The 15,627-nt window shown below is 39.1% G+C and overlaps 1 long non-coding RNA gene across 1 annotated transcript in view; it reads left to right on the forward strand.

The window, feature by feature from the left end:
• Nucleotides 1–4,895: 4,895 nt before the first annotated feature.
• The window catches only part of LOC120312214, a 46,622-nt gene continuing 35,890 nt past the window's right edge, over nucleotides 4,896–15,627 (forward strand). Inside the window, exon 1 of the long non-coding RNA XR_005557821.1 lies at nucleotides 4,896–5,604. This is a non-coding gene — a long non-coding RNA (uncharacterized LOC120312214). The remainder of the gene's footprint in view (nucleotides 5,605–15,627) is intronic.

A 15,627-nucleotide genomic window follows, 5' to 3' on the forward strand; every position in this document is an offset into this window, starting at 1 on the left:
CATGATAAAAAAAACCTGTTTATTTATCTGTATCTAGATAGCTTCTCTATATCTCTTATGGATATCTACCTTTCTTGGGTGATCATTACCTGTTTTCATGGATCTATGCTGCTATGTCCATCCAAGAACTGAAAGTAACAGTGCTAAGAACACACTATGAAGTTAATAGGATGTGAAATAAAAGAATGTATAATAAAATGGTTCAAAAAGTTTGGTTATAATATACCAATGGATCAGTGGAAAAATACATGGTCAAAAGCATTGAAATTTACATTATATCCTAACCTTAGAAAGAATTTTAATAAAATAATGTATCATTGGTATATATCACTAGTGAAGTTGTCCAGAATGTATAAATGTACAGTATTTCAAATCTTTGCTAGAAATGTGAACAATGTGAAATGACATTTTATCTTTTTTGGTAGATATGTAAAAATCCAAAACTTTTGGATACAAATACATACATTAATTCAGAAGATTTTAAAGATTAGTATATAACTGAAAGTAGAAGCTTTTCTTTTGGGCCTAATGGACAGGCACCTAAAAAAAAGTCACGGAACTTTGTTTTTATATATGATAATTGCTCAACAAGAATGATTGGTGAAGATGGTGGAACCTGTAGAGATGGCTAAATTAACTCCTTTGATTAGAGAAATCTATATTTATGATTGAATGAAAACCCCTAATAGACTTTTTGCATATAAAATGCACTTATGGTGTGGTTTCAATGATTTAAAAATTGATAATAGAAAAGAGTGAGCTTTTTTTATAATTATAGACTAAGAGATAATTTTATAATTGTATTTGCATTTACTGAAAAAGAAATCAGAACACCTTTCTTTCTTTCTTTCTTTCTTTCTTTCTTTCTTTCTTTCTTTCTTTCTTTCTTTCTTTTCCTTCCTTCCTTCCTTCCTTCCTTCCTTCCTTCCTTCCTTCCTTCCTTCCTTCCTTCCTTCCTTCTGCCTTTTGTGTTTTCTTTTTTCTTTCTTAGTTCTGTATTAGTTTACATTAGTTTTTATTGTTCAGTTCAAAACGTTTAATTATAAAATTTAGTGACCCTCTAACGAATCCTATTGGTTTATGCAAAGGGACTGTGGTTTTCTTCTAAAGTGATTCAGATCTTGTAGGCTAGGCAGGTTGCTCAGCTAAATTGAAGAGAGCACCTTATTCATTTTTCTTATGTGCTTTTGAAATGCTTTGTGCCAGAGCTTCAGAAGAAAATTCATTTCGACTTTCTCATCAGCATTATTATTTATTTTTTTCCCTCTGATCTCTCATTTATTATCCCTTTCCCCAAACTATGATTACGTACTTAATGTTCCTCTTAGAATTCTGACAGACTACTATGAAAAATTCTTCCATAGGAAGCCACATGGGGGCACTCTCAGCTCTTCCTTTTGTTATCTATAAATTTCATAATCTGCATTATATTTAAATGCTCTTTGATCTTCTGCAGACCAGGAGTGTACTTTCCATATAGTTCAAACAATATTTAATAAACTGATACACCCACCTCTTTTGGAGCTGAGGTTATATCTCTTTCCATCCCAAATTGTGGTAAAATACCCAAATGGTATCATGCAAAATGCAAAATAATTAATATGTAATTTGAGAAAATCCAGGATACAAGAAAATTATATCAGGTAAAACTAACAGAATGATTTTGTGCTCAACCACTGGCAAGCTAGCACAATCAAATATTTGAGAAAATATAAAGAAAATTATGGTTAGTTAATTTGGTTTGTTTTTATTAAATTCAGATGTCTCATTTAAATGTAAAGCTGGAAGCTGAAAAACACAGTTTCCACTCAAAATATCATTTCAGTTTAAAAATGATTTTTGCTGTTAAAAAAGGGCCAGTGAGAGAACAGAAAGAAAAACAGATTTACTTTACAATCAGTGACCACAAGGGGGCAGAGAAATAAGTATACCTTGTCACTGTATTATATAGTTTAACCTTGAACATCTGGTTCTGTCCAGTTCAATTTTGGTTTTCCTCCACTGTTGCCCTAAAACCAGTCATTTTGGTTGGTTCTTATAAAATTACCCATAAAATTCTTATGGATATTGTTTTGTGACCTAATATGCACTGATGGTTTTTAAAATGTTTTCTATTAGTCCCTGTGAGTGTGTTCAAAAAGACAACATGAATAAACTGTACAGCAGAAGTCCCCAATCTTTTGAGCACCAGGGACCGGTTCCATGGAGAGAGGTTTTCCCGCAGACCAGAGGGAGTGTGGTTTCATGTACTGCCTGCATCCCACGGATGAGGCTTCGCTCGTTTGCGCAGACCGGTTTCTGGCATGCTGCGGACCAGTGCCGGTTGGCGGATTGGGAGTTGAGGACCCCTGCTGTAGAGTACCATTCACATGCAGAAAAAGAATGTGGTCTCAAAGATGCCACATCCTCAAAAATTTCCAATTTCATTTGAGTCCTAATTCATACTTTTCTCTTACTCCCAACAATGTGTTGCTTGAAACCTAGGCAGAAGCAGGTTCCCCAGAAACTAAAATTCCATTCCCTGTTGCCTTTCAGTCATATGGCTGCATTCAGTTTCCATAGCCACCAATCTCTAGGAATTCCCATGATGATCCGTAAAGCCATCTCAACTGGTCTAAAGCTTGATTCCATCTTGGATCCTATATTTTCAACACAGATTGGTTTTAAGATAGACTTCAGTGAAGGCTAGGGTGTTGACAAGTCTATTTACGTAACTGGGGAAGACAGCTGATTAATCTATTTTACTGCAACAGATATTTTGCCTGAGATAACCCCCCCAAACACATACACACACTGCCCTAGGGAATCATTGGGTGTGAGTTGGACGACCATATAAATCTATGTAATAGATTGGTATTTGATATAAATAAATAAGTACATTTGTAAAACTTTGCCATGTGAAAGGAGGCAGATTATTGCTGGAAAAAAAATACAGCAATGGGACTCATTGATGGTCATTTTATCCACTCCTGCTATGACATTTGTGGTATTTTTATTAACTCTTGGGTGTTACAAGTGGCTGGGGGGCTTTTGGTATCACCGAGGCCATTTCCCCCGTCTAATAGCCATACAGACATGGTTTCTTAACTGTCTGACACTCAAGAATGACAGTCTTTTTTCTCTTCCCCTTCTCTCTTTTTCCCTCTCTTTCTTTTCTTGGAGAAGGACTTAAAGAAACTCCCAAAGAATTCATCATTGAATTCCCATTCCTGTGTACTGGATTTTACAATGGGAGTCATTTTGCTATACTAGATCGTATAAACAGAATTACTTTGATTACTTTTTCCAACAGTTACTGCACTGGCGAGAAGAGAGACAGAGGGAGCAATTGGAAAGAGTTAAAAGTGAATCAAATTAGGGTACCGCTTTTATAAGCAGTCCTTTACCTTTAAGTAATTGGTGTATTTACATTCCAAACAAGACAAATAAGGACCCAGATTGTTGGGGGCAATATGCTGGCTCTGTAAACCACTTAGAGAGGGCTCTAAAGGATTGTGAAGTGGTATATGTCTAAGTGCTATTGCTATTTGAGGGGCTGCTGATGTAGTTCCCATCTTCAAAAAAGGGGAAAAAAACGAATCCAAGAAACTACAGACCTATCAGCCTGATCTATTTGCATTTGCATGCTTTAAACTGCTAGGTGGGCAGGATCTTGGGCAAGTAATGGGAGATCACCCCATTGCATGGAGCTTGGGTCTTGAACTTTGGCTTTCAGCTCTCCAGCTAAAAAGATCAGTGTCTTTAACCACTAAGCCATCACACCCCCTTATGATGTAGCAGGAGAAGCCAAATAGGAAGGACTGGAATGAATGCTCCAGAACACTGGCTTTCTCAGATAATTTGGATTACCATAAAATATGAAACCCCCTCTTTCCCTCCCCCTCCCCCTCCCTCCTCCTCCTCCTCCTCCTCCTCCTCCTCCTCCTCCTCCTCCTCCTCCTCCTCCTCCTCCTCCTCCTCCTCCTCCTCCTCCTCTTCTTCTTCTTCTTCTTCTTCTTCTTCTTCTTCTTCTTCTTCTTCTTCTTCTTCTTCTTCTTCTTCTTCTTCTTCTTCTTCTTCTTCTTCTTCTTCTTCTTCTTCTTCTTGTTATTAAGAGGGGGTCAATTGATTCTCCAAAGCATCTGAAGATAGGACAAGAAATAATGGATGGAAACTAATCAAGGAGAGAACCAATTTAGAACTAATGAGAAATTTCTGACAGTGAGAACAATTAATCAATGGAATGGCTTGCCTTCAGAAGTTTTGGGTGCTCCATCACTGGAGGCTTTTAAGAAAAGATTGAACAGCCATTTGTCTGAAATGGAATATGGTCTCTTGCTTGAGCATGAGGTTGGACTAGAAGACTTCCAAGGTCCTTCCAGTTCTGTTATCCTGTTATATCAGCTACATTGCAGTTCCAAAAGTGCTTTTTCCAAAAGGTGACTGGAATTTCTTGAGTTTTTTTCTTTGAAAACGTTTCCCTTCTCATCCAAGAAGCTTCTTCAATTCTAACTTAGAATGTATTTATTTCTTTCTCATTTTTTTCCTTTGAAAACCTTTCATTTCTCATGCAAGACTTAGAACTGAAGAAACCTCTTAGATGAGAAGCGAAACATTTTCAAAGAAAAAAACCCCCAAGAAAGTCTAGTTGCCTTTTGGAAAAAGTACCTTTGGGACAGCCACAACCTGCATGATTGAAAATATCCATGAACATAAACCCATTGTAGCTTTCTTTCAATATCCCATTATAAAACATAGGAAGAGCCACCAGAGGGCACAAAACACCAATGTTAAATAGACACATTCCCAATTGAGAATCCTATACACAAGTAAAGATTTTGCAATGCATTGTTTGTTGGAAGTTGGTTAAAGAAAGAAGGCGGCACAGAGGATTGAGAATGCAGTAAGAAGTTGACAGCAGCAAGTATAAGAAGATACTATCCCATTCCACTCCACCAGTGGATTCTCTTTTGATTACAGTTTGGAATAAAAAGAAGATACTGCATACAAAAAGAGAAAGGGAAAAAAACAAGGGAGGAAGAAGGAGAGTGGGGCAAAGAAGAATCAGACTCACACATGCTCAATCAAATCTTCAATAAATCTTCAATGAACACACGGTCAGAACTGAACAACAACTTTAAACCTTTGCAACAAAAGATCATAAACAAGAGGGAAGGCATGAACATTGATTTTAAAACAGAAACTATAAGTGAAATATCCAGATCAATACCAACCCATCACAGAGTTAAAAGGAAAACAAGAAAATCCGATTCAAGGTATGAACATTTACAAGGAAAGGAAGCAAAAAATGGAAAGGGCTATGGCTATATAAGACTCTATATAAGTCAATTAAAGTAAGAATTCAGAGGGATCCCAGAAGACTTTGGGAAAAGGAGTTCTTGAAAGCCACTTTAAACAAACATGTTAGATACAGAGGGAGAATTCTATTGGTATTGGAAGTTTCTATGGATATGGAACACACTTCTGGTGAGCGGAGAGAACCAACACCCGCATTTTCACAAGAGCACAACGACAGTTGGAAGTGAGATCTGGGCTGCAACAACTCTCTCTGGAAGAAAGAGAGACCTGGAGATTGCCTAAATGTACTTCAGACAGCTCGTTTATGTGAGTAGATAGCAGAAACCGTTGTTTTTGTCATGGGTTCCTTCATGCTCCGAGTTGTAAATGCAGCCTTTCAGGTCTGAAGGTTTGACCCCCCACTTCATCTTTTTAAATCACTTTTTAGTTTTAACTTTTTTTAAATGGCTCCTTTAATATTGAAAAACTCTTGAAACTACAAATTACCAGTCACTGGGTGGAATTCTGTTTAATCTGTTTGAAAAGGAAGAACATCACGACTTTGTAAGACCTTTAATTTTTGTAATTTCTCTTAAATACAGGAAGGGTTAGAGTTAGGGATAGGGTTAGGGTTAGAGCTTACTGAACATTGTAAATTAATTCAGATTTAATTAAACTAATGTTGTTGGGACTTTTTAACTGCTTTGGTAGCAGTTTAATGCTGCAACTATGTTTAGTGTTCCTTCTTCATCATCTCCAGTTTTCAACATCTCCAGTATTTTATCCATTGGATCATGAGCAGTGCTCTGCTATATAAAAAGGACATTTTACTCCTCCTGAGCCTGGCTAGGCAGAGCCTCATCTGAAAAAGAAAACAAAACATTAATTTGATTAAATCTGAATGGATTTAATTTACTTAATAAAAGCAAAAGCTTTGCAAATGGGGCTTTTAGGAAAGCTGCAGCTTTGAGGTTGCTTTTTTTCCTTTCCTTTTTTCTGCAGCTGAAGCTCAGCCCAGCCTGGCTCAACCACCAGGCTGGACATACCTCATCAGCAGTGGAAGCAAGAAGTCACTGAAGATCAGATGGAGTGCAGGGTTCTTGGACTGCAGGGTGGTGAGGGTAACTGCAACTGGGATTAGGCTGGGGTGGCTGTGGCTTCCCAGGCTGGATGGTGGAGGGTAGCTAGAGATGGGGAGGGGGAGATAGGCAGATAGGGAACATTAGAGGCTTGGGACTGGGGGGGGGTGTCCAAGCCCAGAATGGCTTGGTTTGGAGCAGATACTTGCTTAATAACCCACAATACAAAAATAAGCTGGTTTTGAATGTTAATAAAACAAATGATTTTAGAAAGAGCTGGGTTAATCATACTCCACTTTGTATCAAGGCAGCAGCTGTGAAGGTGGAAAACAGTATTAAGTACCTGGGAGTGCAGATAACTAACAGTCTGACTTGTCTCTTCATACGTTATTTTTAGTGAAGTGTGCAAACCAGCGCTTGCATTTTTTGCATTGGATGAGGAGAGCACATCTTTCTCCTCCTGTCCTGGCCACTTTTTACAGAGGCACTATTGATTGAGAGCATTTTAGCAAACTGCATCACTGTTTGGTGGTATCAGTGCTTCAGACAGAAGGTCCATACAGAGAGTGGCAAGGACAGCCAAGAAGATTATAGGAAGTCCACTTCCTGTTCTTCAGGATACTGCTTATAAGCGCTATGTGCTTAGAGCTTGAAGCATTGTTAAAGATCCCACACACCCACTTCATGGTCTGTTTCTGTTGCTCTCCTTTAGGAGGAGGTTTCAAAGTATTTATAGCAGAATTACTAGAGTCTGTTTCTTATGCCATCTGTCTTGCAAATTTATAGGATTCTTTTTTTATGCCATATATATGTATACATTTGAACTACACTGTGATGTTTCTCTGTGTCATATATGTATCTGTATGTGTTTATACGCATAATGGTATTTTTGGAGAGTTGAATGCAGTGAAATTTCATTTTAATATATGCTGATTAGTGTACATTCACATTTCTTAACATAAGAAAGGAATTACCCTTTGGCTTTTGCACTCTATATAAAAATATAAATAACATTGCATAGGAAAATGTGGATATTAGAAAAAAACTATGTGCAAGTATGTGAGAAAAACTAGAGTGCAAAGATGCATCGTGTCAAAAAAATGCTTGCAGAAATGTGTATGTTCTTTGTATATATGCTTGTGAAAAGCAAATCTACGCTTCTTTTTTTTACAGAATATTATTGAAAATAATAGGCAGATAAGTCCATTTCTTTGCACTGTATTTTGAAGGATCTTCTTTTTGTGTTTGTTTTATTTTATTTACAAAGAATATAAAACAGCTTTAGCTATCTATGCTTTATTCCCTTTTTTCCCCAGTCATTATGCTCTTCCCCTTGATTTTTATACTCACCCAAATTATTAGCTGCCAATTCTGTTATAGGGTGTTTTACATAACGATTTTGTAGTATTATAAAGATTATTTTAAAACTTGTAGTCCACTGATAAAAGTTGTTTTTCCAATGTCCTGAATCAATAGAAAGAATGAAAAAAAAGTCATTTCTTTGGGATAGTTTTTCTTCATTTTCTTTTCAGTAAACACAATTCCCTCTATGCTATTTTCATCCTGCAGAGTGATAGATAGGAAAACCCATTGCTATTGCTTTTGAGATGAAGGTATCAGAGAATATAAAAACATAGAATCTATGCAGCCTCAAATCAACCAAACACAAGACATGTGGATTAGTGCTAAATCTGCCAGAATAGGTGATGCCAAAGGCTAACATGATAGGCAGGTCCAGTCATAATATCTGCACAGTTGGATGTTTATTATGTTAGCAAGGAGAGAGAGAGAGAGAGAGAGAGAGAGAGAGAAAAGAAGAAGAAGAAGGAGAAGAGGAGGAGGAGGAGGAGGAAGAGGGAGAAGAGGAAGAGGAAGAAGAAGGAGAAGGAGAAGGAGGAGAAGGAGAGGGAGAGGGAGAGGGAGAGGAAGAAGAAGAAGAAGAAGAAGAAGAAGAAGAAGAAGAAGAAGAAGAAGAAGAAGAAGAAGAAGAGGAGGAGGAGGAGGAGGAGGAGGAGGAGGAGGAGGAGGAGGGGGGGGAGAGAAAGAGGGGGCTTCATATTTTATGGTAATCCAGATTATCTGAGAAAGCCTGCTACATCATAAGGGGGCGTGATGGCTCAGTAGTTAAAGACACTGATCTTGTTAGCTGGAGAGCTGAAAGCCAGGGTTCAAGACCCAAACTCCATGCAATAGGGTGATCTCCCATTACTTGCCCAAGATCCTGCCCACCTAGCAGTTTGAAAGCATGCAAATGCAAGTAGATAAATAGGTACCACATCAGTGTTCTGTGCCCCTTTGACAAATAGTCATGCTGACTACATGACCACAAAAACTGTCTTCGGACAATGCTGGCTCTTCAGCTAAGAAACAGAGATGAGCACCGTGCCCGAGAGTCGGACATGACTGATAGGGAAACTGTTATCTTTTGCTAGATCATAGTAACCTACTCCACTGTTTGTATATTACAAATGTGGTTGGCTTCTGATCTCTGTCTTAATTGTGAGAGATGTTTCAAGGATCCCCGTCTGTCCAATAAATCTTGGAAAACACTTCTACGGTCTGTCTATGAGGCAAGGTGGCATGAATAAGTAGTCTGTAGCACACCATTGGTTCATTTTCAGTAAATCAGATTTTTAAAAAAATCATGTGTGAATATCCTCAAGGTCAGATTATACAGTAGTGGCCAAAATTGTGGAAACCTTTTGGGAAAAGTGTATAATAGAAATTCCACCTTTGGTTAAGTTTCCACCAATTTTTCTTCTAATTTCTTTATAACTTTAGCCTTGTTCACTTAATAATACTATTTTACATCGCTTTCTGGATGACCAGTCAACTCTTTGCACCATTACTTTAATTTTATTATGTTTTACAAGTTCACTAAATGAAAGAACACAAAAACCCCAACCAACTTGATAGCGATCACATAACACACTGACAAATGTCTTCCTCTCAGATTCAATACATGACATCAATAACTGAATCCTACTGTGATCTGATTGGCTCATTGCTAACACAAGATGACACCTGATTGGCTCTCTAAACACTCATGCTCATTGGCTATAATCAGATGAAGGAAAGCTACCTGATATCAACCTAAGTAAGCTGTGTTTCGTTTTTCTGGTTATTTTGCTATAATTTTTCATAGAATACAGTACAGATAATTGAACAAATTTTGTTGCATTATATTCTTGATTAACTTATCTTTCCATTGATATATAATTTTATGGTACTACTCCTCCCAAAAAAGTGGTGTTATTAGCTATCAAACTTCAAAAATATATTTTCCCCAAAAGGTTTCCACAATTTTGGCCACTACTGTATTCCTTATAGATAAAGGAATAAGGCAGAGGGAGAACAAGGCAAAGAGCCAGTGTGATATAATGGTTAAGGTGTTGGACTACGAGACCCACATTCTTGTCCAATTTCACCACAGAAGCTCAATGGATGACTCTGGGCCAGCCAGTCTCTTTCAGTCCAGTCAAAGGATTGTTGTTTGTAGGGAAGGAGTAGGACTTAAATTACAGTAACATATAAGTGCTTAGCAAATAAAAATATAACTACTTTGAAAATGGAATCTGAATAACAGTAAGGTCTTCTTATTGCTCAGAGCAATTGTACTAGCAGTAAATTTCTTTAGTAAATTTCTCTTATTTCTATAGTAAAGAATTATATAGTAAGAATACATCTGTGTATTCTTATATCAATGTACAGCATGTTCTTACTAGTGCACCCAATCTCTACATTTCCAACATTCGTTAGATTAAAGATTGGGGGGCATAGCAACATATTAAGAGCATCTTTTCCTGACTCATAGGGCTTCTGTACACATTTCATTAATTGTAACTAGACATTGCCTCAATAAATATTCTTTAAGGACCTGTCCTCATGATACAGCCCTCATCTCATCCTCACCTCACCCTGAAGTTGAGGCCATCTGCTTGATATTTACCTTTCCAATGTTAACATTGCATTTCCTACCTTATTAAGCTACATGTCTTTCTGCCTTTATGATTTGTGGTATTTCACTGGTGATTGTAATCACAAAGCAGCAAAGGAAGGGACCTACTCAGCTCCTGTTGATTGCTTTTGGCTAGTGCAAATATGTCCTCTCCCTTCTGATCATTGCCAACCTCTTTGGAACAAGATAGCAAGGGAAGGGCCATTTTGGCTTGGGCATCAGGAACGACAGGCACAAGGCATCTGATGTGGTACATCAATCAGGCATGATCCAGAGTCCTTAGCTATGTGCTAAATCTGGCAGGCAACTTGTGTGGTGGAGCGATGCCAGAGGAGGCTGGATAGAGGGGATTGATGTGACGAAGTGAATGACAGAGTGACAGAGGAAGAAAAACACATGGGGAGACAAGAGAGGGAGAATGAAAATCAAGCAAGAATGAGAATGATAAAGGCAAATGTGAGCCACAAGGGGATGGGATAGGCAAATGACTGGGCAACAGAGCAAGAGTCAGCAACAAATAGAGGAGAATATTTGTAGCTCAGGGTTGAATTGTGGAATCCTTGGTGCTCACCGAGCTTGGTTCTTTTCTTACAGATTTTTCATTACCCAAATGAGATAACACTATCAGTGCTAGTAGGGAGTGGGGTTTGCTCTCATTTTATGTCTTGTGGCTTGCTTTGTCAGTGTTGGTGTGGGTGGTTTTGGAAGTTCTTTGTTTGGGCTGTTTGTATTTAGCTTGTCTGGTAGTTCCTTGATTGGGGTAAATGTCTATGGAGACCCTCAGTCATCCAGTCATGTTTGTCCCAAAGGTGCATTTTCAAAAGACAACTGGACTTTCTTTGAAGATGTTTTACTTCTCGCCCAAGAAGCTTCTTCAGTTCTTCATCAGTGAACTGAAGAAGCTTCTTGGATGAGAAGCAAAATGTCTTCAAGCATAAACAAAGAAAGCCCAGTTGCCTTTTGAAAAAGCACTTTTGGGATTTGATTGGGGCATTGTTTACTTCTTGATTGTTGATCTGATGTGAATCTTGGTCTTAATCTCTGTTTATCTACCAAAGAACAAGGGTTTGGGATAGGAAAAATAGATGGTTTGAGAGAGGAGTGAAGGAATCTATACCAAAATGGAAAACCCTCCCATTAGTAGAGGTGGAGACCTCAGACACAATCTGTCCCCCATTTTTCATGTTGCTCTTTCATCAGTCTCCAGGAAGATTAAGACCACTTCACAGGTTTACCAGGGAGGCCACTGATAAAGGATTCAGGAGTTGAAACATTTACATCTCAACAATTCTCTACCTACTCACCTAACAAGCCTATGCAGATTAAGTGAGAAATGAAACCTTCCTGGAGGACATATATGGGATCCCCCTAACCAACTTCCTCAGACTGAAGAAGCTACTTGGATAGGCAGTGAAGATTTCAAACCAACAAGAAAAGTCCAGTTTCCATGACTCAACTTCCAGATCAATAAGAGATCTTGGAGTATTTAGAATAAAGATAAGAAATATTCAATGTTGATTTAATATTGAAGAGTAGCCCGTCCCCTTGGATTGCACTATGTCTATCTCTTGAAAGGTTCAAACCTGCACAGAGAAAAGCCTAACATAGTCACCAAGGGCAGTAGTGGTCAATGGATCAATAGTTGTTTCTAGTCTCAAGAATGAAAAGAAAATTGTTACTAGTATTAATACACCATTAAACAATGATTCCACCCTTCTAGTGCAATAATCCAAACCCTTCAATAATGTAAATCTTGACACAGATGACCATAAATCACTCACAATGATGGACAGCAACAGTGATGGTCAACTCAGCAGGAGTTATTCCAGTATTTAGAACAGCGGTTCTCAACGTTTGTGTGACGGTGACCCCCGTCACACAAACGTTATGCACATGCGCAGCGCCGCCCCCATGCACGGCGGCGCCCCCGGAGGGGAGAAAATGGCGGATCGCCGCCTTTGGAGACCCCCGAAAAGTGGTCGATCGACCCCAAATGGGGTCGCGACCCATAGGTTGAGAACCGCTGATTTAGAATAAAGAGAATAATTATTTACATATTGTTCTATTATTAAAGATTTGTCCCCAGAATGGATTGCAATAAGCCAGTCCTTTGAATGATTTAAATCTGGATGCAGAAAAGCTTAAATCACTCATCAGGTCCAGTGGCAGTCTTTGAATCCGTAGGGATCACTGGTATTTCTACAATGAAAGGGAAAGATATTGGTATACTATTAAAGAGGGGTCTGGTCCCATAGATTGTAATAAGCCAATCTCTTGAAATGCTTAAACCTGGATGCAGAAAATGCTAAAACATTCACCAATGATAGCAGTGGTCTCTGGATCACTGTTGGAATAACTAGAATAAAGAGAAGAATTATTTACATGGTGCTCTATTATAGAAGAATGGTCCCAAAAGTGAATTGCATTAAGCAAATCCCTTGAATGATTGAAATGTGGATGCAAAAAAGTTTAAATCACTTGCCAGTTTCAATGGCAGTCTTTGAATCAATAGGGGTCATTGGTATTTCTATAATGAAGGGGAAAGATATTGACAATGTTGACCCACCACTAAAGAGTGGTCCCATCCCATGGCTTGTAATAAACCAACCTCTTAAAACATTTAATAAATCCAATGAAAGGTTTAAATCTGATGCAGAAAAGCCTAAATCACTCACCAGGTACAGGGACAACATTTGATTTAATAGGAGTCTGTGTTATTTCTAGAATGAACAAAAAAAAAAAACATTGACAATGTTGATACACTATTAAAGAGTGATCCAAATCTCATGAATTATAATAAATCAGTCTCTTGAAACTTTTAACAAATCCATTGAAAGGTTTCAATCTGGATGCAGAAAAGCCTAAATCACTCACCAGGAAAAATGGTGGTCACTGGATCAACAGCTATAGGAACAAAAAGAGTAGAGTTGTTGAAATATTATGGGACAATGACTCCACCCTTTTAGCTTGCAGAAAGTCAATTATTGTGATGGTTCAAACTCTGCATGCAGAAAAATCTAACCATAACCAATCATGAAAAGGACTTTGTTCAGCTATTAGAATGAGATATTAAGAGTGTTGCTATTGGTATTGAACAATGGTTAGTTTCTTTTGCTTTGCTCAATAGCTTCAATGAGTAAAACTTGATTACATAAAAATCTAACTCCCTCACTAGGGGTTGTAATGATGTTTCCATAAGCAAGAATGTTGTAATAACTGCAATAAAGAGAAGGTATTTGCTGAATTTTATTTTAGTTGGATAATTTGACCAGTGTGGTGACCTAGTGGTGAAGATGATCTCTTCCCTCTTGGAAGGCTGAAAGTTCAATTCTAGGTAGCGGCAGATATTTCTCTCCTAGAGTGCAGAAAAAAAAAATCTGCTGTGAACTCCACATGGCATCAGGAAGGGCATCGGGCCAGTAAACACTCAGTTCCATCCAGTCACCCCGGCTCTAACCCAATTTAAAGGGATTAGAGAATCATAAAAAGGGAGTTTTATGTGGACCTTGCCATAATGCGGAAATAATGCTAGGAAGAAGAAGAATTTGTTCTAGTGTTGATTTTATATACATTAATTACTGGGGGCTAATATCAATTGTCTGATTCAAATTTGCTTTCACAAAATCTTAAATCACTTTTTAGATTGGGTGATCAGCAGTACTGTATCACCAGGAATTGTTGTAGCAACTAGAATAAGGAGATGATATAATACTGAACAATGGTTCCATTGTTGTTTTGCATGTCATTACTTAAACAATTCAAATCTATAAACTAAAAACCCAAGCCACTCACACTGTTTCCCTGAAAATAAAACATATCCCGAAAATAAGCCCTAGCCTGAATTTTAAGCCTGCACCTAATATAAGCCCTACTCCAAAAATAAGCCCCAGTTAAGAGCATCAGCCCTGGGGAGAGGAGGGTGGGCATGGCCAGCACATTTTGGGAAGGGAGAAAGTGCAGCTGCTATTGCCCATGCTCAGGTTTGCACAGCAGCAATGAAAAACAGCAGGGTTTATTTGAGAGAGAGAGAGAGAGAGAGAGAGAGAGAGAGAGAGAGAGAGAGAGGGAGGGAGAGAGATTCCCACAAATCTCCCTTGGGACCACTGCAGGTGGCAGCAGGCAGAGGCTACTCCATGTCCAGCAGCCACTGCAAGCACATTCTGGGAAAGAGCCAGGAAGCATTTCAATAGCAGGTCAAGCTGGGTGTTATTCAGATCATGTCCTGGCATGTTTGGGAAGGGAGAAGGTACAACTGCTACCAGTATTGCCTGTGCTCATGTTTGCACAGTGGTGGCAAAAGACTGCAGCACAGGAGGCAGTGAGTGTGCAGGGCCTGACAGTGTCCAGCAACAGCCACAGCTCATGCAGCACAAGTAAGTCCAAGTGCTGCAACCACCAGGCTATCCCTCCAAGCAGAGGTGCAGGAGGGAGGAGGCAGGCAATCCCGATATGTGGTGGCACCAGCTTGAGGCAGAGACACTGGGGAGGCAGGGGATCTGGACATGCTGTGGTGCTGCCTGGCTCACAGGACGCTTGTGAGAGGCTCATGCACTGGCAGCAGGTCAAAGCAGAGGCACGAGGGGGGGAGGTAGGCGATCCCAATGTCCCACCATCTCTCGGCTTGTCCATGGCTGCTCTGAGGCAGGTGGCCACGCAATGCATCGGGATCACCTCCCTCCCCCCGTGCCTCTGCCTGATGCAGGTGCCACCACACGAGCCTTCCACAAGCGTCTCATAAGCCAGGAGGCCGCATGGCCTCTCCCTGTGCATCTGCCTCCACCTGCTGCTTGGACAGGTAATCAACTCACCCGCACTGTACAGGCTGCATAGACCCAGAGTACGCTGACCAAGAGTCTGGCGTGTTATGGCTGCTGTCAGGCACCATTGGCTCCTGCACATTCACCATCTCTTCTGCACACATTGGAGGGTGGAGTGCCCGGCAGGGCTGATCACCCTAATATTGTGTTTCCCCAAAAAATAAACCCTAGTGCATCTTTTGGGACAAAAAAAAAATATAACACCGGGTTTAATATTTTTGGGAAAGCTCATTATTTAACTTATTCTTGACTGATTTCAACAAGCTCCCATATTCTCTTGTTTGGAATGTAAATACACCAATTACACTGCTCATAAAAGAGGTACCCTAGTTTGATTCACATTTAACTCTTTCCAATTGCTTCACTCCTGTTTTATAGGAATATAAATTCTTACCAATTTATTTTATTGAATAATTTTAATTTGAACAATAGTATTTGATTATATTTTGTGAACTCATCAAAGCAGGTCTTACAATGAAATAATTATTTTCCTTCA

This window comes from Crotalus tigris, unplaced genomic scaffold (genome assembly GCF_016545835.1).
Source record: "Crotalus tigris isolate CLP2741 ecotype Arizona unplaced genomic scaffold, ASM1654583v1 scf7180000018445.1570621, whole genome shotgun sequence".
NCBI classification, from domain to species: Eukaryota; Metazoa; Chordata; class Lepidosauria; order Squamata; family Viperidae; genus Crotalus; species Crotalus tigris.